Source organism: Rhododendron vialii, chromosome 9a, assembly GCF_030253575.1.
Source record: "Rhododendron vialii isolate Sample 1 chromosome 9a, ASM3025357v1".
NCBI classification, from domain to species: Eukaryota; Viridiplantae; Streptophyta; class Magnoliopsida; order Ericales; family Ericaceae; genus Rhododendron; species Rhododendron vialii.
This window is the reverse complement of record NC_080565.1, coordinates 25053887-25064186: the sequence shown is the minus strand read 5'-3', so window position 1 is coordinate 25064186 and position 10300 is coordinate 25053887. Positions and strand designations below refer to the sequence as shown.

The window sequence follows — 10300 nt, the reverse complement described above, 5'->3', positions numbered from 1 at the left end:
AGGGCTTTTAGTCGTTTGCAAAATAACTCGGTAAGACCGAGATCGTACCAAATGGAATCGAATACAGCTAATTTAGATTGTAGGCTTTATGTGAGGTTTGAGGCATTTAGACAACCAACTGTCGGTTTTACTTTGAAAGGGAAAATTACTCTAATAAAAAGACTATAAATGAGGTTTAATGAACTAAAAGAGGCACTTAGTCTAGGGATCGTCCATCCCGTGACTTAGGCCGTTATCGATTCTCGAATATGACTTAAGTGAGAGTTACGACCGCGCACTCACAATCGGAAGATTTAGCTTTGAAGACTACGTTTAATCAAATGATATGATTTACCGGAATCGAACTATCTTGTTTGAACTAATAAATCAAACACGTAGGATGACAGAGTTCCAAGCATACCGTGTGCCAAGACCGCTTGTCTACACGGTATCAAAGAAGTTAACAATCCTAGTTTAAACTGAAAATTGCAAGATTAGTTCTAATCCGAAAACCATTCTTTTAAGGCCGAAGGTACGAGAACAAATAACAACCTAAATCATTAGAATAAATTAGCCCAAGACTTTTAGCCAATCTACTACTCAACCATACTTAAAGAACAAAGCATAGAGATAAATTGAGACATGATTTTTAACCAATAAAAACGAAAACAAACTTGATATTAACGAAGATTCAAGCCGTAGCTACAACATTAACAAACGGGAAATTAACGTACAAACTAAACTTACTTGAATTCTAAGGAAATTAAGCTTGAAAACTTGAGCAACAACAATGGAGTTCCTAGAAAGCAAGAAAGAAACTTAGGCCTAAAACTAACTATATGGCCATATATGGCATACAAGCCTAGTTATATGGCTTGTAAATCAACTTCACAAAAGACCAAAAGGTCCCTAAAATATCCCAAAAACATTTCATAAGCAGAAACTTTTCATAAATGGAATGTTAAAAAAGGTGAGAAGGAAATCCGGTAAGCTTTAGGTATTGATACCTCCATAAAGTTGGTATCAATACCTGCAGCGAAAATTCCCCGTAAGCTCTCGGTATTGATACCAACATAAATGGTGGTATTGATACCCACATGCCCATTCAACTTGGAACAGCTTGGTATCGATACCAAGCTTAATAGTGGTATCAATACCCAGCTCCTTAGACGGGTTCTACTTTGATCTTGCCTTCCACGGCCTTCACGTGTCTCATACACCCTTCGGTGCTTGACTTCTCGGTTCTTGGGACTCAGTGGCACATCGCCACTTGGCCTCGGGCACTTGGTCACCCTCAAGGGCTAACCAAAGCGTCAAAAAGCGGCTTAGTTTGCCGGTTTTCCTAAAACACTTGTAAAACAACCTTACGTGCAATATTGAATAAAAACGATAACTTATAAATTTATATGTTACAAACTAGAGGACTTAAACACCAAGATTATACAATCTTGGGTGCTTATCACCAAACCAAGCATTTAATTAAAGGAGCTCATTTTCTTTTCTTTTCTTGGGCAAATATACAAAATATTTTGCACAACATATCTATGTGACAGTAACTGATTGATTATTGTAGTTAAATTCTAAGCAATTAATCAAACTTGTTTGCAATGAAACTCTGCCACATAAACATGTTGCGTAAAATGTTGTGCATGTTATTGTTCTTAGACTGTCTCATAGTTCATACATCAAATAAGAGTGAAACTTCCAAAGATGGATGGTAAGATGGTCATTCTTGATTCCTAATGACCAGTGGCGCAGCCACGAATGTGAATTAGTAGGGGCACTATGTCCTGAGACCATCGATGATAGCAAAGTTTTGACAACAACCCACACGCCCATGAGTTGATGGTTGTTGGCGATGCAAAGGCGGCTTGCGTTCTGCGGTGTGAGAAATGAAGGGAAGTATTAGGCTAGTGTTGAGTGTTATTTTGTGTAAAAATTACTCAAATTGGCGTAGGTCCACCTTAAGTTTTTACATCGATAATAAAAAAAAATTCATCCATTTTAGGGCTTGATTTTTAAATAATTTGAGCAAAAAAAATTAGTAGTTAATCTTTATAGCTGTTACAATTTGATAGAATAACATGTGTCTTGCTTCAAAATTATGGTTTAGATTTCAGACAAAAAAAAAATTTGTACAATTTGCTAGAGCATTTACTAATGTGAAATTCATATGATTTTTCTGAGAGAATTTGATCAAAAAAAGGGTCACAAAATAAATAGTTTAGATCATTTGGGTGGGACCTTGTATAAATCCCAAATGAAGTAGGTAATGTCCATCCTATGTTTTAGTGAGTGAACAAAATATCCTATCATGGATATGTGCGTATTTGTGCAGAGAAATAAATTATCGCTTATTTCGGATACAAACTAAAAGTGAAAAAAAAAAACCCAGTGGTCACACACGCCCCCACTGGTCCCTTCTTCCCTCCGCCCCTGGCCCACGAATCCTGAGTCCTGGCCCAGGCCCCGGTCTCATCTAGATATTTCGTGAGGGCAAGCGCGCAACGCATGTCACTTGGCATTTTCAATTCCTATAATGAGACAATTATCATTCATATTTAAAATGAATTTTGTTCATATTTAGGCTCACCAAAATATTCAAACAAAATCTTTCATTTTTCCAACACCCCTTGCCCCTAGATTTGTAGTATAAAACAATTTTAGGTTAATCTACTCCGACATGAATACTCAAGCCACTCAACTTCAAGATTTGAACACCTACTTTAATAAATTCTTTTCACCATGGGTGGAAAACCCACGGTTTTTCGCCACCTCCATTTCTAGGTCCTATCGTGCATTTATTGTATTAATCTAAATTGTTCATCTTGAAAGATCTGTAGAATAGTACTATATCCATGCAAAAAATGAGATTGATTGGACATCAATAGATATATCAAAAATTGAAGTTTAGTTTATAATAAAAATGAATGATCTAATTCTGTCAAATTAAATTGTTCATGACCTTTTATTTTAAAAATCGAAATTTTCAAATCTGATGTCCCTATAAATGCCCGATCAAGCTAATTTTTTCACAAGCTAATTTTTTGCGTGAATAGACTACTCTGCAGATTTTACAAGATGAACAGTTCAAATTACTGCAAAGATTGCACGGTGAGGCTCACAATGGTTGCGAAAATCATGGGTTTTTGGTGGAAAGAATTAATCTCTTGTTATAAGTACTAGTTAGTAAATTCTTGCCTTGTTGCCTGCCTATATAACTAGGACAGCTAACTTAAGTGTCCTCATGAATTCTCTCAAGTAGTACATACTTACATGCCAGCACTTTCTTCTCATTCCCACATCATCTCCCACCTTAACCATTGTTTCTTAGGTAAAGCTGTAACGCCCCAAATTTTGAGAATGTTAAATAGACATTTTCCATTGAAAACTAAATAGAGTTTAGCTCATTATTACAACATAATTTCCATGGGAGCACTTTTATTACACAAGGGAAGGGAAACTAAGATTCCTAACTACAGCTCCATCTGCTCTTCCATCCTAGCCAGCTCTTCGGCTCCAAAAGCCTCCAAGGTGTGCAGCCCACCATGTTCATCTACCAAGTCTAACACATTATACCAACGTCGCCACCAATATAATATGTCAGGGTCACCAAATGGTAACACTGTGAGCTACGAAGGCTCAATAGAAAACCCATACCCATTAACCCTTAAATTACAAACATTAAATCATAACATTAACAGTTAACAATGACACATCCGCATTTACTATTCAAACTAACATTGGTGTCCATAATTTTCTGAGTTTCTCCTACTCGACTCGTCGTGGACTGTGTCTCCATTTATCACTTACCAAATCAACATTTTCAAAATCGTTTTAACACACCCAACCTCGGTTCCGCTGTTCCAGTCTCCCGAGTATCCTCACAATGGTTCCACCGCACCCATTGGCACACAAAATTTGCATTGGCTCCTCTCCACGGATAACTAAGCCATTCCTCACCATGGTTCCGCCGCTCCAGGTTCCTATGGGAACGCACACAACCTCGCAATGGTTCCGCTGATCCGGATTTCTATTGGAACACACACACACATTCCCACAATGGGTAAGTCCGGCCATATTGCGATTTCAAAACACACCTTGTCATTAACACACCCTAGGTGTCATGTTTCTAGCTTCCTTGATTTTTGTGTCTCATCACATGCATAGACTCCGCGGTAGGACTTTTCACGTATACATAAATCATTCATTGTAATCTTGAAACTAAACTAGCAAGATCATCCAACTCTATGTTTTTTAGCATGCTCAAATCACAACTAAAAGCATAACGCCACATGTACAGACGCCTTTGGAGTGAAATTCACTTATGCTTCATCACACTACAAGTAATACAAGAAATTCATGCATTTCGATATATAAACAACATACAATATACGTAAAGTAGGTAAGTAGAGGTATTCTACATATACTTAGAGATAGGGGATAAGAATAATCTACGTTATACTTTTCAACATACAGTTCTATACGTAGAGTTAGGGGACAATGGGTTCCACCTTACTTCTTGGCGGTTGGTCTGTTTTTGAGAGTTGGTTGTCGTTTTGCGAATCGGTGGCGTAACGGCTCCGGTTTGCTTCGAAAGGAAGAGAGATGAATTTTCTCTTCCTAGAAACAACTTTGCTAACTAAACTGGGCTACTTTAAAGATCTAGGGGTGGTTTTTGGAGGTGGTTTGGTGGTAGCTCTCAAGAACTTCAAGAAACTTAAGAAACTTGAACTTTGGAACTTGGAAAGCTTAGAAATTCTAGAGGGAAGTTAGAGCAAGGAGTGAAGGTGTGAGTTTAAGCTTGAATGAGCTTGATATTTATAGGCCAAGCATGCCCTCTCTCTCCCTCTCACCCAAATCTCCCTCTCTCTCTCGTATCTTTGATTTTTGTCATGCTTTGATTGAAAGATCAAGGGTTTGCTTGCACTTTTCTACCTAGTTCTAGGCTTGCATGGCAAGATTTAGTACTTTGAATTTGATTTTGGAAAGATTGGTGGAAGAAAGGAGGATGGTACAAGGTTTTATATGGGCAATTGTACATATAAGGACAATGGAGGATAGATTTTGCTTGAAAGACTATATAATCATAGATTGAAAGGATGTAAGAAGATCATGAAAGATCAAGGTACAATCCAATCTCCTTCTCTCTCTCTCTCTCTCTCTCTCTCTCTCTCTCTCTCTCTCTCTCTCTCTCTTACATATATATACATATATATATATATAAGAATGTACTTAAGGTACTATATAATCTTTTAAGATTTCCTAGGCCAAGATTTTCCCAATAAACAAATCTATTAAACACATGTTCTTATTATACAATTATACACACACACACACACAAAAACATGTCCAAATATATATATATATAGAGTTAGGTTCCGGTGAGGGATCCCTCATTTTATTAAAATGCGGGACTCCCCTTCCCGATTGAATTTCGATGATCCGAGCCGCTCAAAGTGATCAGAACGTGATTTTAAGGGTACCCGTGAGAAATCAGCAAAAATATGACAGGGAAGGGCTTCATCCGAGCAGTTTTCATTGAACGGTTCAAAAAAAACTGCTCGGATGACGCCCTTTCCGATCATTTTTTTTGCTGATTTCTCGCGGGGACCCTTAAAATTCGTTCTGCACACATTGAACGGTTCGGATTTTCAAAATTTGATCGGGAAATGAAAGTCCCTCATTTTAAAAAAATGAGGGATCCCTCACTTGATAATTTGTGTATATATATATATATATACCGTTCAATGTGTGCAGAACGTGATTTTAAGGGTCTCCGCGAGAAATCAGCAAAAAAAATGACCGGGAAGGGCTTCATCCGAGCAGTTTTTTTTGAACCGTTCAATGAAAACTGCTCGGATGAAGCCCTTCCCGGTCTTTTTTTTTGCTGATTTCTCGCGGGGACCCTTAAAATCACGTTCTGATCACTTTGAGCGGCTCGGATCATCGAAATTCAATCGGGAAGGAAAGTCCCGCATTTTAAAAAAGTAAGGGATCCCTCACCGGAACCTGACTGTATATATATATATAATAGTACCATGAAATCTAGTAAGATTTTCAAGTATCCATTAAAAAATTATAAGATCAAAATCCTTTATTAAAATAGTCCAAATTGGCACATGTTCTTATTATAATATTGTACTAGTGTACCTAGGAAATCTAGAGTATTAAATCTATAAGGTACATACATACATATATATATATATATATAAGTATATCATCACATGGAAAATCTAGGAAATGATTTATTTAGTACTTGTTGGAAGATTAACTCTATTATCCAATGGATAATATTTTCCCTAGTAGTTATTGACCAATGGTTAATGGGGTGAAGTAATATCTACTTAAATAATACTTATATGTCCTTTTAGGCATGCGTATATATACCTATATATAACTATATATTTGTACTTAACAATCTAGCATAGATATCTTTTTAATGGAAAGTCTATTGTTCAATGGATAAAAGTTTTCCTAACTTTTATCTTCCAATGGGTAAAGATCCAAGATGACAAGTATGACTTGATTGACTACATATATATATATATATATATATGTGTGTGTGTGTGTGTGTGTGTGTGTGTGTGTGTGTGTGTATAATAATAACCTAGGTCCAAAAGGTTTCATTAGGGTTTGAAAGGTTCAAGGAGGTTCAAAAGGCTCATCTAGGATTAGGAGAAAGTAATTAGATGAATTTGGTAGTTAGGTTTCTCCAACTAATCGGTTGAAATCTAACTATATTAGCCAAGTGGGGCTTTTAATCAAGAAACGAATTTTTAAATGGCTAAAATCTAATTATAACGGATTTTTAGAAATTTAAAAGGGATTTCTAAAGCAACCCAAGTAATTAAAAATAAAAATTCAAATTTTTAATGAAATTTTTATTTATCAAAAATCAGGGTCGTTACAAAAGCATTCCAGCATTATTGTTCTTAATTTCATAAGCTAAAGATGTTATATAACTACCTTTCTTTTTTTCCTCTAAAGTAAACATGTGGCAAGTTTCTTTGTGTATTGTGGCTTTGGTGGTTATAAGCATTACATATTGGGTTTACAGATGGAGGAATCCCAGATGCAATGGAGAACTCCCACCAGGTTCCATGGGTTTGCCACCCTTGGGCGAGACTCTTCAGTTTTTCACCCACACCACTTCCTCCGACATTCCTCCTTTCATCAAGGAGAGAATCAACAGGTACATTTACATAAATAACCTAGCGTACCACCTAATCATTTTTTCACCCTTGCCATCAGTAACATTCACATCATCTTTTTTGATCATGTTGTGATTATACTAACATGTTTGATCTATCTGCTATTCATTTCTCAGATACGGTCCAGTATTTCGAACAAGTTTGGTGGGGCAACATGTTATCATAACGACAGACCCGGAGTTCAGTTATTTTGTATTCCAAGAAGAGGGGAAATTATTCCAGAGCCGGTATCCAGATACGTTTGTAGAGGGCTTTGCATGGGATCATACACAAGTGCCTCAAGAAAATGGCGTTGAATTCATTTGGTCCCAAGAGCTAGGGGCGGACTGAAATTGAGGCAAGGGAGGTCCATTGACCCCACTCAGTGCAAAATTTCGAAGTAATATAACTATGGGGGTATTTCTATAAATTTGCCCCATAGAATATTTCCCCTAAACATTTTGCCCCCATACTGCAACCAAACTACAATGTTGCCCTCTCTCTCTCTCTCTTCGAAAAAAATTGGAGAAAGGAGGAGAACTCACCCTGTGAAGGAAAAATCTAGAAACCCTCGAATATCGATTACCACTGCTGACAAGCTTAGCTGGAATTGGACTGAGAACAGACCCGTTTTATAGGTGGGTAGTTTAGATCCCATTTTTCCTTTTTTTACAGAGTGGATTTCAACCACAAATACTCTATTTCTCTAAATACTTTTCCCTCTACATGGATAATGAATATGGGAATGGAAATCAGAGTTTCAAGCTGTTTTTTTGGAACTCATTCTTTCTGGAACATGGACGAGGGCCACAAGGCCTAAGGGAAAGGAAATCAACATTTTATAAATAGATATCTCATTTTGGTTATTGTTCTATTATTTTTGTTATTTTCCGGGTCATTTTGTACAAGTGCGAAATTATATGTTGTAGATGCTTGACGGCTTGACCCCAGTGCGATAAAATCCTGGGTCCACCACTGCCGAGAGCTTGAAAATGATGCTCCCTAAAGTTGAACAGAGCATTGGATATGATGTTGCTAAGAACGGGCGTCTTAGAATAACAGGAATTTGTCCATTTGAGTTTTGAACAGGTTGAGTATCAAGAACTATGAAATCCACAGGAAAATAAAATTTATCAACTTTGATCAAGATGACCTCAATTACACCTCTAGGAAATTTGACAGACCTATCAACCAGTTGGAGTGTTATAGAAGTGGGTTTCAACTCTCCTAACCCTAGTTGCAAGTAAACTGAGTATGGTAATAAATTGACAATTGCCCCCAAATCTAACAAAGCTCGGTTAATATAATTGTCACCTATTGTGCATGAAATTGTAGGACACCCAGTGTCCTTATATTTGATAGGTCAGTCAAAAATGCTCTCTTAGGAACATTAGTCTTCCTTTTTATGGTGATAAGATCTTTCAAAAATTTAGCATAAGAGGGCACCTATTGAATGGCATCTAAAAATGGAATGTTTATATGCACCTGCTTAAACACTTCTAGAATATCACCAAATTGGGTACTTTTCTTAGAATTTGCCAATCTTTGAGGAAATGGAGCTTTTGGGACAAAATTGCTAATTTCAGGGTCCATTAGAGTTGGTTGGAAAGAACTAGACTCTTGGATTTTGGGAGGTTGGCTTTGATTTTCTTCTTTTATCTGACTCCACTAGGTTGTCCTCTACTGGCATACTCACTTCATTGTCAACTTATTTTCCGGATCGAAGGGTGATAATAGATTGGACTTGCTCCTGCTTATGGGTAGAGCTAGAGGCATTAATAATTGAGAACTGCCCTCTCGGATTATTTATAGCTAGGTTGACTAGGAAACTTTTGCTTTTCTCTCTCACCAATTTGACTAGCTAACTGGCCTACCTGGTTTTCTAACTTAATTAATTAGCAATGGCTTGTGTAGTAGAAGTTTTAATTTCAGCTATGGATTGGCCAGCTACTTGCATAAATGCCTTGAGAGTCTCCTCTAAAGAAGAGTTTTGTCGTTGTGGTGCAACAAATTGAGGAGTAGTTTGTGAAATAGAAGATGGGTTAAGATAAGTCTGTGTTTGATGAGATTGAGTAGGATATAAATGAGTTGAAGGATGAAAACCTGGGGGAAATTGACTAATGGACTGCAAGGGTTGACCGCCTACATTTGTTGGAAGGTTGATTCTGTCTCCATGAAAAGTTTGGATGTTTTTGCCAATTAGGATTGTATGTTTCTGAGAACGGGCTAGCGAATGGTTTTCCATAATTATTAAGTGCATTAACATGTTCGTCATGATATTTGGAATATCTTATCACGGCAGGACACATCTGTGTTGTATGCATTGGACTAGCACAAAGAGAACATACTTCATTATAGATTTGATTTACAGAATTCATACTTCCACTCAGAACTAATGCTTCTACCTTTCGAGTGAGGTGGTCTAACCTAGCTTTAATGTCAGACTCTTCCCTAATTTCATATATATATACCTCCCTTTTTAATTAGAAATATTGGACTGTTTATCTCTAGGATTGGAAAAGTCCCATTGTTGAGAGCTCTCAGATAATTGCTCAAGAAATGTATATGCCGCATCCTCCACGAGATTCAAAAAGCCACCACCATTCATGGATTCTATCATATTGCGATTTGTTTGAGTTAAACCATTGTAAAAAAATTGAACAAGTCTCCATCTTTCAAAACCATGGTGGGGACACCTAAGAATACTATCTTTGAATCTTTCCCAACTTTCATAAAACTTTTCGTGTTCCTCTTGACAAAAATCAGTAATTTCTTTCTTCAAGATATTCGTTTTAGACACGGTGAAAAATTTTGAGAGAAACTTTTTCACAAGTATGTCCCAAGAATTGATAGTCCGCGATGGTAAAGAATTTAACCAAGCTTTTGCCTTATCTTTCAAAGAGAATGGAAACAAACGTAGTTGTACGGACTCATCATCAGAAAAATTCTGAAATTTGAACGTAGAGCAAATTTCCAGAAAATCTTTTATGTGCATATACGGGTCCTCACTATCCATCCCATGAAAATTAGGTAAGAGTTGAAATATTTGAGGCTTAATCTCAAATTGTGCCGCAGTGGTTGTTGGTAACACTATACATGATGATGGATCAATTATTATGAGTGAGAAA

The 10300-nt window shown here is 36.9% G+C and overlaps 1 non-coding gene across 1 annotated transcript; it reads left to right on the top strand.

Annotated features, from left to right (window-relative positions):
• The first annotated feature begins 9850 nt into the window (after window positions 1-9850).
• LOC131302212 (small nucleolar RNA R71) lies at window positions 9851-9957 on the top strand. The gene has a single exon (XR_009191674.1). It is a non-coding gene; the product is annotated as a small nucleolar RNA R71 (small nucleolar RNA).
• The last annotated feature ends 343 nt before the right edge of the window (window positions 9958-10300 follow it).